The sequence below is a fragment of the Natrix helvetica genome (assembly GCF_964273705.1).
Source record: "Natrix helvetica genome assembly, chromosome: 6".
In the NCBI taxonomy this organism is placed as follows: domain Eukaryota; kingdom Metazoa; phylum Chordata; class Lepidosauria; order Squamata; family Natricidae; genus Natrix; species Natrix helvetica.
The window spans coordinates 85,903,728-85,920,231 of record NC_138553.1 but is presented as its reverse complement, the minus strand read 5'-3'; the positions used below and the strand labels follow the sequence as shown (position 1 = coordinate 85,920,231).

The 16,504-nt window shown below is 44.6% G+C and overlaps 1 protein-coding gene across 3 annotated transcripts in view; it reads right to left on the bottom strand.

Annotated features, from left to right (window-relative positions):
- SEMA3E (semaphorin 3E) overlaps positions 1-16,504 on the bottom strand; it is a 103,349-nt gene that overhangs the window by 62,685 nt on the left and 24,160 nt on the right. Inside the window, exon 1 of one of the 3 annotated variants that reach the window (XM_081957236.1) lies at positions 11,531-11,548. The exons of the other annotated variants lie outside the window; for them this stretch is intronic. The gene's annotated coding sequence lies outside the window, so the exon portion shown is untranslated. Of the gene's footprint in view, positions 1-11,530; positions 11,549-16,504 lie in introns of those variants that run through there. 3 annotated transcript variants of the gene reach the window in all.

The following is a 16,504-nucleotide window of genomic DNA, read 5'->3' as shown; positions in this document are numbered from 1 at the left end:
CCGAGTTGGCATCAATAGATCAAACAGCCAGGCTGTTTTTCAACAAATTAGTCATTTGTTGCCGTTAAATGTCAGCCTCAAATACAGGCTTTTCCTCTTTGCCGCAAAAGATATCTAGCGAAACAATCTAAAATACTTGCAATTCGCGGTCTGCAGTTCACAAGTTGGGTCTGTGCTCCAACCTCATTTTTAACAACCGGAGAACTTTTTGACCCCCCTAAGAATGAGAAATTATCTTGATATAAGAGGAAAATAGTTGACTTACTGGCAGAATCTTAAGACTATCCCTTTCCAAGGGGTATACTTCTGAGAAGTTCCAAGGTGGTTAGGAGGGCATCAGTCTGGGGCCACGAAAGCAGGGCTCACCCCAGAGCAGAATCCAGTTCCCAGCCCCAAAAGAGGCCTTGACTGGTGGAGAAAGCAAGAGAGCAGAGATCATCCAGTGCCAGAAAGAGAAACTTTCCCACGGATTTTGGGAGATCAATTCATGTCGGGAAGAGAAACCCCACCCACCCCCCACCCCCACCGGGAGATCAATACATGGCAGGGAGGAATCATTGGGGGGGGCATCCAGTGGTGAGTACAAAATGCCTGCATGACTCTCGGCCCTTCTTTCTCCCTTTGTCTTCCCTGGAAAGGAGAAGGTTCCCTGAGGTTAAGGCACCCACGTCCACCTCCTGCCTTTCACCACAGTTGTGAAATGGGTGATTATGGGGTGCTTGATTGGCAAGGGTTAAGCAAGGGAAGGAGTGAAAGAAAGGCAGAATTCCTCCTCGCTCTCTGTGCATGAGCTGCTTTTCAGAGCTGGGATATTAATCTAGTGCCAACATAAACGGTGGGAATTATCTAGAAAGGACAGCCGAGAAAGATGTCATGACTGATTGCACTGACGGGACAAGGGCAATTAAGAAAAGATGTTCTTAATAGGGAAGGATTTAACTGCACCATAAATTCTCGGCCATCATTCAGAGATTGTCAGCGCCTTCTGTCACCTCCAGGAGACAAAGTAAGCCCGAAGGAAACGCAGCCTGGCCCCTTGGGAATGAACTAGAGGAAGAGGAAAAAGAAAGGCCTGGAAAACTGGAGGAGGAATCTTGGCGCAGAGTCAGGAATATCTAAGGTATGACATATTGAATGCTTCCTCGGCTGGGGTTCACATCTGGCCAACATCTTATTAGTCGTGTACGTACGATGTGGATGATGATGATGATCCCAGCCTTTGGGGGGAACAGGAGGGTATTTTGTGAAAGTAAGGAGAAAAGATAGAGAGGTTGTAAAACACACTTAACTCCTGGTGACTAGATGGATATGTCCATGTAGCTTTCTTGACAACATTATGGATGCGACTTGCTAGTGTCTTATTCTGAAAGTTTTTCGTGGTTTGCAGGTCGTCTCCCAGGCGAGTCCCGCGTAGTTCTCTCCCAAATGATTCCGCCAATGCAAACCTTCCTATTGGCGGAAGGAAGCTCTATCAGTCGGCATGGCTTGGGGCCCCCATGTGCCCTTCAGCCTGGGCATGAAAGGGCCAACAGCTCAGTTGCTTTGGGGAACAGGTGAATTTATAGACCTGCTACAACCACTCTTTAGATCCCAAGACAATCAAAATGACCTAGATTGACTTCATTTCCCAAATATCAAGTTTGGCTTTTGGCTGCTACTTGAAACACCCCCGAGGACTGAGAGCCTGACCGGGAGAATTTTATATTTTACTTGTTTGAATGTCCATATTTCCTTCTTATAAACTATAGCAGAATAAAGAGACTAGTGAACAGAGATGAAAATAAACACATGCTTTTTCCAATGGTCTAGAAAAGATAAATGCTATAATTACAAAGAAAATGTGGTCTGCTTGCGTTTACTAGTGTCTTTATTCATTTTATTCAGGGGCATGAATGAGCTGGAAAAGGGGCATTTAGAGAGACAATTTGCTCCATGTGTGGGAAGCTCGTAGGATCCAGTAACAAAGTCAAAAGGATTAACAGCACACAACTCCTTGGTATCCATTTTTGACCAAATCAAATAGCAGTACAGCTTTAGGTCAAATTTAAGCATTTAACTCGAACTGCACTTGCTGTATCTTTTCAACTTGATGGTCTCTGCCGCCATTTGGCTCTCTCGCATCCCCTATTCTCCAATCAACCGCTAAATAATTTCGATAAAGCCATTTGGCATCAGGAAATGAAATTGTTTCATATCTACTTGCACATTCAGAAGCAAGAGAGAGATCCACGGGGGTGCAGAGGCAGCAACCCCCCCCCCCCACCACTCCTTCAAGAAGCTGCCTCTCTTTCTGGAACCGAGGAGCTGCTCCTCCCAGCCGATCCTGGCAAAAGACAACGCAGGTTGTTGAAGGAACTAAGCCGGGTGTGATGTGTCCACTTCATTTCCACTTCAGAGCATCCCCCGCCTGCTCTCAAGTGCCGACCCATCGGATGCTGGCTTGCACAATCTACTATCAGCAATGCATCCAGGAATATTCAAAGATTTAAAGAATCACGAAAGTTGCTTCTCTTGGCCATGTCACGTGGGGGAATTCCCCGGAGAAAGCGCTTCATTGGGAAGAGCTAGCAGTAAAAGGAAACCGAAGGAAACGATGGGAAGTCACCATCACAGCTGAGACCAGCCAGGCACAGAAAAAACTCCAACAAGCAGGGCCAAATTGGAAGAGGTGGAAAGGCCCAAGGAATCACCAGAGAATGGACAGCATCATCATCATCGTCATCGTCACTCAAAGAGAATGAACTTTTTTGCTTGCTGCACCTGCCTCTGAGACCGGCGTTTTAATTTACATTCCCAGCAAGAGGGACTCCATTGGTCAAAAATCCCAAGAACAAACTTTGGAAAACATCTAGTAAATTACTGAGGTCTCACTGGAATCGTTAACTTCTGTTCACCCCTGTCTGGTGAGAAGATTTGCTTAAGCGACAATCATTTATTTTACTTTTTATGAAATCTTGAACACCTTCCATTTAAAAAACAAAACAAAACCCTGAGTCTGTGTTCCAGTCTGCCTTTTATTAGGGTTTGCAGTTCATTCTGTGGGAAATAATCTTATAAAGCAAGGACCAAAATGTTTTGCTTTAATTATAAGCATACGTTCTGAGCTCAGTTGGAGACAAAGCAACTCTCTAGTTCATAAGAAGAAAAAGAGAATTTACTAGCAGGAACACAACAGTTTGTTGACAATTAGCGATTAGAGAGTCAATAGAGGGAGCTGAGGCGGAATAAACACAGCTGGCTTTGTTCTGTATGTTGGGTTACCCAGATCAGAGCCACTGCTAAGCCGCCAGAACTGTGAGTCCATGAAGCCCTTTCTTTGCCTAGCTGGGGGCTGCCTGCCTCGCAGTGACACGAATCAACGTCCCAGGCCAGCACTGGCCTCTTGGGTGCCCTCCTTCAAGAGCCAGAGACTCAGCTAATTGGGACCACGAAGACAGGCGACACCGAGCAGGGAATGCCCTGGCTCTGGCACTCACCACCCACACCTCTGTCACAGTTGTTGGTGTGCTGTGTCCTCCGCCCCCCCAAATAAAGAGCTTGCTCTGAATTACAGTAATGATCCACTACAAAGACTGATTGGGAGTTTCGTTTCTTTGTTGTTGCAATAATGTGTTGTAAACCACCAAGCCACTGATGAAACCGTTTAGTGGGCAGATGTGAAACTTTGTGTTCTTATAAATGGAAGACAGAGGCAATTCCTTGAAAACAGACATGCTGGATTTGTCTGGTGTTGTTTGATGTGCCTGTTTTCAAGTAAGGTTCATTCCGTCTCCCTCCCCATCTGCTACTTTTGCATTCAGCTGGCCTCCAACCAGCCCCACAACCGCTCTACTTTCCACCCGTTGTGTCAGGATTGCCCCCAAGAACCTGCCTAAGCCGGCCACGTAAGTGAACTCCGGGCGTGGGGACGATATTTGGATGGCTGCCCTTTTCTTCCCCTCAGCCCCACATGACAAGCAACCGGAAAATAAGAGCCATGCGTCCCTATGCGCATCGAATGAAGGGCCAGAGGGAACAAGCTGAACAGCCTCGTGGGAGGAAGAGGTCTATCCCCACAATACATGGTTGACACGGCTGCCGAGAGGGAAGGTGAGAGAGGCTGAGTTAACGCAGGAGCAACCTGCCTGCGGTGATTCTGCCCTTCTGCTTAGGGAAGGAAGCGTCTCTGCAAGGAGGACCCAAGGGGGCCAGGGATTCTCCTGCAGGGACCAGGCCCCCGTGGGGTTTGCCTTCCAGCTCCCCTCCCTCTGGCTCTTCCATGAATGCGCTCCACTCTATGCCAAGCCTGTCCTGGCTACGGCTGCAGTGGGACGATCGAATGAAGATGGGTCCAGACTCAAAAACATCTCTCTACTCAGAACGGATCAGCCAGCCCCGGGAGTCCATCCATGTGGAAAGTAGCAGTTTCCCCCAGGAAAAAAAAACCCTAAACCCCAAGGGGAGGCAGCGCTCGGATAAATCGGGCTGAGAGTGTGAAAGAAAGCAATTAAAGGGGCTGCATTTCTCCCCTTCGAATGTCAGATTAAGCTGCCACGTATTTTAAAGTGTAGTGTACAAGTTACAATGTAATTCGGGTTGATTTTTAAACTCATGGTTTTAATCCCTTCTTTTGCAACACATGGGAAAGAAGATTTAGGACAGGAATGAACTGACATGCAAAAATATTAAGACGATTACAAAATTAAAATAGGTCCTGACATTCATCTGTATCTGTTTGGAGGTTCAAACGCAGCTTGTGCTGCAATTATGATAGCTCATGCCTACGGATCCTCATTTTTTTTAAACAATCTTCTCAGCAGTTATAACCTGCTTTCATAAGGCATATGTGCTATTTATAAATGTGTCCCTGTTTCTTTTGCAGAATATAATCTATAGAAAGGGTCCCCTGGATGAGAAAATGGAACTACATCTTAATTCAGCTCTGGGGATCAGCTGGGAAACTTTGAGATCCCTTCACACATTCCTTGCCTTGAAGTTCTCTGCTTTTCCAGATCTTTAGCCAGGCACAGACAAGAGGCAGAACTAACATTGGAGGGATGAAACAGGAAAGATGGATAATAGCATTAAATAATAATAATAATAATAATAATAATAATAATAATAATAATAATAATAATAATAATAATAATAATAATAATAATAATAATAATAATAATAATAATAGTTTGTCAGGAGAGAGTACACCAACAGAGTTAGGAAAATTTTGAAATCTAAATTAAATGGTGGAAATACAATCAAGGCCATAAATACCTGGGCAATACCAGTTATAAGATACACAGCTGGTATAGTTAACTGGACACAAGCTGATTTGGACATTTTGGACTGAAAAACCAGAAAACTAATGACAATGCACTACAGTTTACATCCACGCTGTGACACTGATAGACTATACCTGCCCCGAAAATCAGGTGGCAGAGGATTATTACAAGTGAAGCAAATAGTTGAAGAAGAAAAACATGCACTGGCTGATTATTTAAAAGAAAGTCAAGAACATCTATTAATCAAAGTAAAGAACAAAAATCTACTGAAGGCCCAACAGACGAAACAAGAATACAGAAAAGATGTGATAAAATCAAGAATGGAGAGTTGGCAGAACAAAGTACATGGTCAATTTCTGGAAAAAATAAAAGATAAAGAGGACAGTGAAAAAACTTGGTTATGGTTAACAACAGGTACATTAAAGAAAGAAACAGAGTCACTAATCCTGGCTGCGCAAGAACAAGCTATCCGAACAAATGCCATTAAGGCCAAAATCGAAAAATCCTCTGATGATGCCAAATGCAGACTCTGCAAAGAAGTTGATGAAACTGTTGACCACATACTCAGCTGCTGTAAAAAAAATCACGCAGACTGATTATAAATTGCAGCACAATTCAGTAGCACAAATGATCCACTGGAATTTGTGCAAAAATTATAACATTAAAACAACAACAAACTAGTGGGAACATAAGCCTGAAAGTCACCAAAAATCAGATGGTCAAGATCCTGTGGGATTTTTGTATACAAACAGACAAAATACTAGCGCATAACACACCAGACATCACACTGATTGAGAAAAGTAAGGTTACAATCGTAGACATCGCAATACCAGGTGATAGCAGGGTCAACGAGAAGGAACATGAAAAAGTCGCAAAATACCAGGACTTAATAATTGAAATTCAACGATTATGGCACAAACCAGCAGTGGTAATTCCAGTGGTAATCGGCACACTGGGTGCTATTCCAAAAGCACTGGAATTACATTTAAAACAGTTAAAACTTGACAAAATCACCATCAGTCAAATGCAAAAAGCTGCACTGCTTGGATCTGCACGTATATTACGAAAATACGTTACGACGTCCTAGACCCCTGGGTGGGGCCCGACTAGTAATCAATGCCAAATCCGGCGAATCAACTGGCCGCTGTGATCCAATCGTATAGTAGTAGTAGTAGTAGTAGTAGTAGTAGTAGTAATAATAATAATAATAATAATAATAATAATAATAATAATAATGGCAGATTTTAAGATGGGAACTATCAAGAAAGAAATGGAAGGTTTAATATTGGCTGCTTAAGAACAAGCACTACAAACTAATGCCATGAAAGCGAAGATACAAAAATCCACTGACAACCCAAACTGCCAACTTTGCAATAACAAAGTCGAAACTGTTTCACATGTAATATGTGAATGCAGCAAATTCGCACAAACTGATTACAAAGCTAGACATGACTGAGTTGCTAAATTAATCCACTGGTCATTATGTAAAAAAATATGATTTACCTGTATCCAGAAGCTCATGGGAACATAAAGTGGAAAAAGTTATTGAAAATGAGAAAGTGAAGATATTGTGGGACTTTCAAATACAAACGGATCGTCATTTGGAACACAACACACCAGATATCACGGTTGTAGAGGGCCTAAGTGTACAGTTTATTGATATCACTGTTCCAGGAGATGCCAGATTCGAAGAAAAAGAAATAGAAAAAATAATGAAATATCACGACCTGGCCATCGAAAGTACACGGCTATGGATGAAGCATGTCACAGTGATATCCATAGTCATCGGGGCACTTGGCACCATGCCCAAGAATTTCACAAGATACATCCATAAATCGCAGCTTCCTGTAATAACACCAGCGGAACTGCAAAAAACTGCGCTACTCGGAACATCGTATATTTTAAGAAGGTATTTGGTTGATCCCTAGGACGCTGGCAGCAAACCGTATCAACCATTAGCACCAGTCACTGGTATTTGTAATGCATTTTTGAATGTTCAGTTGGCTGAGTTTCATGTTTAATGAATAAAGTATATAATTATAATTGGGGCAGGTTTTCTTCACCACCAACCAGACAGGACACAGGGTCTGCTTTTTACTGTGAGGCTGCTGCCTCCGTCTCACCTCTGCCCAGTGGGAAAGGCCTCCCTAGCCATTCTGGTACCAGAGCCGTATTTTTTTCTCATTATTCTGGCATCATCCAAGGGCCACTTCAGACAAGGTTACAAAACATGGCTCTGCCAGCAATGCTGCCAATCAAGAGGCTGGCGGACACTCGTTATCTGGTGAAGAAGCTGAAAACTCCAAAATCAGGGAAGGAATTCTTGTTTCCATTGCTTTTCACCACGTCAGTCATATCCTTCACTCATATCCTGAATACAATAAAACTTGGATATGAATTGTCAAACAGTGAAAAAATATAACAAAATATACACAGCTTGGATTGGGAAATTTATAGCAAGAACACTTAGACTGCTTCATAGTGCTTTACAACCCCTCTAAGCAGTTTACAGAGTGAGCAGTCAGCTGAAATAGCCTGCAGTACTGCACTCTTAACCACTGCGCCACTGATTGCAATGTATTTATGCATTCTACCTGTGAAGTGATGCTGACTGACTTATCCTTAGCACAAGAAATTCAAGAAAAATGTGGAAGGAAAGACGAAACGCTTGTCACAGCTTGTATAGAAAGCATCCTAAAAACAGCAGAAGGGAAAAAAATGACTATAAAAATGAATTATTGGACAATAACATTTAAGAAACTTCTCATTCACATCTTCAGTTCATTAGTATAAGATTAAATGTGCATACTATAAACTGAAAATAAAATGGACAATACCAAGAATTGGCAATTGTTACAAGTTGGCACCATTAAGAAGGAAACAGAAGGATTTTTGTGTTCCAAAACAAACAAATGTAGTGAAATAGAGGATTCAAGATGTTTCAAACAGTAGCAAGTGCAGATTTAGCAAAGAAACAGAAGAAACTACTGTATAAATTCAACTGTCACGATTGCAATAAAATTTCTCAGGCTGAATAAACGACGTCACGAGAGAAGGGCCCATTACAAACTATGATATCATTGCTATTCTTTATGCACATTATTTTACTCTGATGCTGCGCATGTCACTATCATATAGCATAAAAACTCAATACATAATGTTATTTATAATCTATGTATAGATAGTGTACCAAAAAATCAGGTCCAATAGGCGAATTGCAAGATGTTTTTATTCACTACTAGTTAATTAAGAGAGTTGCCAATTCTTTTGCAATAGCTACGGCATGCAGGCACTGGGTGGCATCCATGTCTTTTATTAATTGTTCCAGAACTTCCTTGTTTTGTTTTGATGTCTGGTTCTGCATTTAAAATGTAAATTATTAAGATGGAAGTTACGATTTCTGGAGAGAGCAAAGGTTTCAAAATGCGAACCTGAGATTGGAAATGAGCCTTGCTGACTTGGAGGCAATTAGGTTAGCAGAGGATTCTAAGCCAAGAGGTTGAGGAAAATGTTCCGCACTGCACATTTCTATTGAAATAGCCACAAAGATTTCCCCCACAGCAAGAAACCGAAGCTCAGTTAGAGAGCTGAAACGGGAATCATCCCAACTTACTTAAGTGGAGTTATGCTAATGATATAAACTAAATAAGAAGAGTGTTTGGGCTAAAAATCCCTAACATCTCCATCAGACCAGTTTCTTTTTATATATAAAAAGCTCCAATATATTATATATTAGCTCCAACTAATCAAAGGCCCCCTTTAAACCCTTTCTCTGGCTTTTATTTCGTTTTTCTCTCTCGTGTGAGCATGCAGCCCTTCCGCTGCTAAGGGCGTAGCAAATGTGGCTTCCTCAAAGGAACCTCACCAGCCGCTCCTGCTTTGCCCCTTAAGTACCAGACTGACCTGTTTTCTTAGGGACCATCTAACCCTGATTGCCCTCCCCGTAGTATGAAGCCCTCCCATGGTTAGCTTCAGCAACACCTGGAAAGATGCCTCAAGATCAAAGTGAGGTCCCGATGTTTACACAAACACATCTGTATTTGGGGCATAGAGACTGGGGGGGAGGGGGGTGTTGCCCCAACCAGGAAGCAGCCCCTGGTTGCTTTTTGATGGGGTGTTTTCTGATGTCCATCCCGGCCACGAGTCCTGGAGGCTTCGGGGGCATCTGGTCCAGAGCGAGCTGAGCCTGATTCTGCTCTTTGAGGTCAGACAAGCCAGCTTAAGGGGCTGCTCCCCAGCCAGACCTCTGGAAGAAACGGCTAGAAATCCTCCCTTTCGGACACAGCTTTGAGAGGCCGGGGGGGGGGGAGGCAGGGGGAACACAGACCCCTTTGGAGCTCCAGGGCTCTCAGAGGATTCCTAATCCCATGGGGAGCATCGACCGATGGCCCTTCGGGACTTGGTTTAACTCAGTCAGTGGAGGCTCAGAGAAGTTCCCCCACTGATGTACACAGGCAGGCCTCCAATTATGACCACATATAATTCTGGGACCAGAATGTTCGTTGCTAAGCAAGGTGGTTTTCCAAGTGAGTCATGTCTGATTTTAGGACCTTTCTTGCCATTGGTTATTAAGTGAATCACACACTGCTGTGAAGTGGATCCTTGCGTGATCCATGGAAATGGCAACTCTACAATCCCAGGACGTGGCGGCCATGACGAATGCACACCAGTTCCCAACATCCATGGAGAGAGCCTTCTCACCGGAGGCCTCAGGCTGAAACCAGGCCCTCTTTTTATGGGAATCCAGTCAGTGCGCGGAATCCGAAAAGCAGCATCCTCCGGCCGCCTCACGCTCAGCTTCCCAAATCCCATCCCAGCCCCCGCCAGCCCAAATCTCAGGCACGAGATCGCAGCCAGTTCAAAGCACTGGATGGCTTCAACTTGCCAGCAGTAAATCAGCCTGCTCAGACGGATGGAATGATTCAGGGTGGGCCATTAAGGAGCTGCTCTGCACTAAAAATAGGTAGAATTCTTTTCATGGGTGTAAGAGTTTGTTTTTGCAGACAAGAAGCTGCTAAATGACAGAAGTATTTTAATGATTCATTTGGAGAAATGCGGTTTCCTTTTCTGTTTTGCAATGCAGCCGGTGAGGAGCGGGCGTGAAAGGGACTTTAACACACCAGAGTTGCAACCCTTTGTGATTTCTCATTAAGGCCGTTTCCAAACCACAGCACAGGTCCCCCACAGTCCTGCATTAGAGGAAAAACCATCTTATCGCTCGGTGCACTGCAGGAAGCCCAAAGGCCTATCAGGCGCTGATGGGGGAGCAACAAGCATACAACCCGGAGCTGGTTGGAGGCCCTTCTGGCCACCCTCATCCAAAGAGCTTCACGGCGGAAGAGGAATTTGAAGATGGGCGCTTTTCTTGGACCTTCTCAGGCGGACCACGAGGCTCCCGCACTGGGTTTGCACGGCACAGAGGAGCCATGAATTCAGAGTATAGTTTGCTGCTAGTGATTATTATTTTTTGGGGGGGGGGGGGGTCAAGGGGAGAGAGAGAAAGCTGCACAGAATTGCTTAAATATTTCTATAAGATAAGAAGACACTTTAGTGAGAAGAGGGGGAAAGTTATTTTAAGTGGAGGGGCTCAATTGTTTGAATGAAGCCCCAGCTGTCAACTGTGCATTCTTTTATATGAGAAGCAATTCTCCAGAGCCGGAAAGTGCTAAGGAGGAAACAACCTCAACGCTTCTAACGAACGAAGACCCTCCCCAAAACCAAAGGAACAAAAGCAATTCCCCCACCCACCCAATCTAACTGGCACCCGTGTCCCTCCGTGGCCCCCAAACTCCCCACATAATGCAGCAACTGGGTACAAAAGCCCCAAACGTTGACCTCCCACCCACTGAGGTTCTCATGGTTCTAAGCCAACAATCCAGCTTGTAGATTTCAGGGTAATCTGAAGTCTGCCCCGATTGGCATGAATTTTAATGGAGACAAGAGGGACCTGAAGCAAAATCCGGATAGCCTGAAAGGTCCCATCCACTGATTTAATTAGGCATTTGGACCACATCAGAACCATGCCATTTTGAGCCCCCCCTTCCCCTTAACAATTGACATTGCAGTTCACCATGGAGCACATTCTGCCCATTGACCTTTTTGGGAGGGTGCTTCTCTTCAGGATTTCCACTGTCTTTACCTTCTGCATCACCAGAGGGAGCCATGGCCCTTAGACTTATATCCCGCTTCACGATGCTTTGCAGCCCTCTCTAAGCAGTTTACAGGATCAGCCTCTTGCCCCCACCAACAATCCGAGTCCTCATTTTGCTGACCTCAGAAGGACAGAAGGCTGAGTCATCCTTGAGCCGGTCAGGGTCGAACTGCTGGCAGTGAGCAGAGTCAACCGGCAGTGCTGCATTCCAACCACGGGCCACCAGGGCTCTTATCATGCTTTCAAGGTTCCTCATGATTGTCTTCCATGCATTTCTTTTTTTGATTGTCATGATCTCTGGAGATCTTTTAAACTGGGCAGAATTTGATGAATGAGAGATTATTTGTTTTTCTGAAGCCTTCCACCAGAAACATTTCATCCTATTTATATAAAGGATGTAAGACTCTATATTTTTTATCACACATACCATTACCCAGAGAATTCAATAAAGGATCATGGCATAGTTCAACACATTATACATACGTTACAAGCAGATTGTCATCAAGAATGCTTCATTTGGGAATGACGGGTCATAAAAAGCCAGAGACTTCTTAATAAATTCTCGCCTTAGTCTATCAAGTCAATCAGTTTTTCTATTTTTATTACTGCTAAACATATCTGATCTAAGAACACAATATATTATATTCTACAATAGCTGCTATACATCAACATCGGTCACTGGGATTGATTTCTTGTAGTACACTGGTGTAGTAGAGGTACCTTTTCATCCATATTAAAAGATGTTGAGAAGGATTTTAACCTCCCTGATTTTAACTTAATTTCTTCATGATTTTATTCCACATTATTGGTGTCACTCTTGTTAAGCACCAACCTTTCAAAAAGAGAGATGAGCCTCAAACCCCTCTATTTTTAGCTTTGGAATAAAATGTTGGTAATATCAACATTATCATGGTTTCAACATAATATTGATATTACATAGGCAATCTATGAATTATAGCAACAAATGTATTTTTAAATCTTGCATTCACACCATTTTACTTGCATTATTAGTCCAAATAATTTAATTCTGACTCTGCAATGTGATTACATACTCTTTATTTATTAAATTATATCTGGAAAACCAGTTTTTTATACCTGCAAAAGTAACTTTGGTTTAGTTTAGAGTAGATACGGGCATAGGTATATCAAGCACTTCGAAACTGTGTCTCCTTAATGCTTATTTCACGTAGTCCTTAAGGATTTGCTGAGCATCAGATTTTTAGATTTAGTATTTCCATAGACTTGGTTAGGAAAAACATCCTAACTTTCTCCTTTGAAATGCAGTAAATGTATGCAAATAAAAGGAGGAGGATGAAATAACGAGACCTAGCTGTTACATTCTATGCTTCATTGCCCTGCATGTGCTAAATTCTCAGGATAATTCTTATGATCAACCATGCTCGGCTTCTAAGCAGGAGTTGTAACCCATAATGAAACCATAACAGCAGAGGGTTCATTCCACCTCCCCTCTTGGATTCAGGGCAAACGAGAGCCTCTAATGAATCCTCAAGAGAAATGGAAAACGTGGCACTCGGCTGAAGGGCCAGGAGGTTGCCTTCGGCTCTCCTTTTGCAGCAGCCCAGAGGGAAGAGCAACTGCCATTCAAGGCGCCAGAGGTTGGGAGCCTCTGCGGTTGCCCACTGCAGAGCCTGGATGAGAAAACGGGAAGCGGGGGACCTGCTGCTGAGAGCAGACCAACTCCCGTTAAGCCCAATGGCAGAGGAGGGAAAGGGAGCAGTGAAGGCCTTTCCCGGCTGTGATGGAAGCTGCGAAGTCCGTTCAGCCGGATACTTCACGGCAAGAGGCAAGCCATTGATCCGTACGGTGGGGCTTCCCCACAGGAGACACTTCCAAACTTAGTTTTCATTTAGAAGCTAAATGGGCCCCTTGAAACCCACCGAGGGGGAGGAGAAGCCGTCTGCTCCGAAGCTCTCGCAATTTGCTTTCCAGGCTACTAGTCTTTCCGCCTCCCAGCCACTTGGATTTCAATATAAAATGACTCTGAAGCTGATCCATGTGGCTACGGCCACATCTGGAGTGTCTCTTCCCTCCTTGGCAGCCCAAAGGGAGCAGGGATGGAGCTGTCCAGTTGGGACCGCCTGCCCTCTGCTAAGGAGAAGGAGAAGGGAGAAAACCAAGGCCATGAAACAGAAATGTCATAAAGGAACACGCGTGGAGTGCTATGTTCCCTCCAGTCCTTTTGCTAGAAGGCACCTGCTCCAGCCAGGAAGACAGAGGGAAAACCTGCACTGAGGACGACGCTAAGGAAAGCCTCCCCACCAAAAGGGGCAGCCTTCTGAAAAGAACTCCCTAGCCGGCCTCTGTCCAGAGAGACAATTCCTCAGGGGGAACAACTGCTCTGGTGCTCATCAACTCCTACTGAAAGGAGGCCAGGTTCTGCTTCACAGACAAACCTTTTGGCACAAGCAGGTGTACAAACGGGCAGGAATGGATTCTGCTCATTTGGCAATGAGGATTTTTGCGAAAGGTTCCTAAATCCGCTCTGAGCTCCAGAAGGAAACCTGATGCAGCATTTATGGAGGAGAGAAGGCAGGAGCCGGTTCAGGTGGTGGGAAGGGCTGAAGGGTTCGGGTCAGATCCCAGCATGAATCCCCCTGCGTTGGGTGAGCAGCATCTTCTCAGAAACGGAGGCCCATAGAGGCCCCTCTTCGGAAGGGTCACTCTACATGCCTATATCAAGAAATAGCTTAACTTCCTTTTTAACCTACATGCTTATATATGGATACAAACATTTAAAATAAAACAAGTTTAGCTTCATATTTGCGTTCGCCCCATCTTTTCATCTAATCATCCTAAGCCTTGACCAAATCTGGTTTGAGCCCCCTTCAAAGTGGCAACTGTCAGGGCGCCACTAAATTCTCAGATCGGATCCCACATTTGACAAGAAATCACCAGAAATTTGGAAGACACCTTAAAATCCTGCATCACGAGGGATTTTTTTTTTGGGGGGGAGGGGCAGTGTTTTCAAGTATACCCAAATTTATTGGATGTGTGAGTAGAAGGAAGTACTCAAACAGTGTGGGATCAGTCGTCATGGAAACTCTTTTGTGAAGGGCTCAGGTTCTAAGCCTTACTTAAGAAAAGGAAACAAGTACAGTCATACGGGGGTGTGGGGAACATAATAAATCTACCGAGGTGTGATTCACAATTACATTTTTCCCTGTGACCCCTTTCGCTTCTTCTCACATGAGTCACATAAAAGTATATTCCAAGGATTTCAAAGCAGCCTTGCCAAACTAGCTTTGGAAGGCTTAACGTTTTTCTGAGTCAAACCTTGGGTTGTGGTCATTGCATCACACACACACACACCCCACTTTATGCGGGGACTCTGGGTACGTCACTTGCAACAGGCCCTATCGTATCTCAAAGGAGTCGTGCCCTGAAATGCAATTTTTAAGAAATAAAAAGGGAGAGGCAAATAAAGCAGCAGGACGGAGCCTGCCCTCCAGACCTGGGTCCCTAGGGAACCTTCCCAGCAAACCTGCTTATTCCTTTTCCTCCCCCCACCCCCCCGGGAACCGGTTTCCCAGCTGAGACTGAGGCCTGCGACCACGTCAGCCGGGCAATCACCACCAGACAAGACGTGGCAAACAGGGAGGGGACCCCCTCAAACTCAAGCACCCCACTTCTCTCTCTGCTCACTGACTGTGGGTGCTGAAGGCCTCGACATTGCCACAGACAGGGAGCCCCCATCTTACACCCCGTTCCTTTCATAAGCAGTTTGCTCTTATGGCCGCCTTGGGGAAAGTGACTTGTGACCTGTCCTTGAAGTGATGGCCATCACACACACTGTTGTGGCCCATCAGCGGCCGGCTGAGCTGTTGGTTAACTCTGACAGCTCAGACCATTATGGGACTGCTCTGGAGGATGAGGAAGACTCTGGAGGGTGTTTGGAGTCAGAGCAGGAACTAGAGAGGCCTGTTGGCCACCAGGTGGCATCTGAGTCAGGGAGCAGTGAGGAGGAACAGAGGGAGGTTGTCCCTGATGTGCGTATGCGTAGAATTGATAGGAGAAAGGTACAGCTGTGGAGAAGACTTCATAGAAGGAAGTAAGGACAGCTGGCTAAGGGTGTGGTCTCTCCCAAAGAGTTTACAGGTGGAGCAATGGGAGGGGAATCTTTGCAGGAAACAACAGTCCATTATACAAGCCGTTGATAAAGCATTCTATAAGTTTTAATCTTGGGTTCTTGAAGATAACTTTCTAGGCTCCTAGCCAAGGGGTGGCTTAATCTATGTAATTAGTCATGGCAGACAGCCAAGCCTGTGTCTGCATATTCATTGGAATCACAGGACAGAACACACACACACACGCACAACACACACACGGACATCACATCTGGATGCATAGCAACTGATTCACATCTGTGACAACTGCCGCGTCTTGCAGTGATGTGACTGTGATTGCGACCTTTCCAATAAGTCAATTGGGGAAAGCCGATTTGTTCAATGACTGTGATTCACTTAATCACATGATTTGCTTAATGACAGCCATAAAAATGGTCATCAAATTGGGTCCGCTCACATGATGGCTCTCTTTATAGCCGCGCCAACTTAACGATGGAAATTCTGGTGCCAGTTGTGGCTTTAAGCGGAGGGCTGCCTACGACCGCTTGCCTGGGCTTTGGACTTAACCGTGGCTTCCGGTCTGGCTTGGGTGCCTAAGAGAGCTTAATTTCTCTCGAGTACAGAAAATTATTCTCAATATTTAATACGGCGTAGTATTTGTTTTTAATTCATTGTATCCCACTTTGGCATTGCTTTCAATGACGAACTTGCGCAATGTTTTGATAAATAAATGAAATGAACAAAACTGTGGCTTAAATAAACTGCACGAATCGTAATTAAATAAACTGTGGCTATGCAAGAGCAGCTTTTTAGCCACTCCAGAGGCCTCGAGGGATAATGTTTAAACTGACTTTTAAAAACTCCCTAGACTGGTTAAAGCCCTGGACTAAGAGAGAGGGGTGGCCTCTCATCCCCTCCCCAGTCACGAAACGCCATCCAGTGATTCTGGTCCAGCCTTTTCTCTCAGCCCAACCTGATGTGCAGGTTCCTTTTGTGGGGGAAATAAGAGA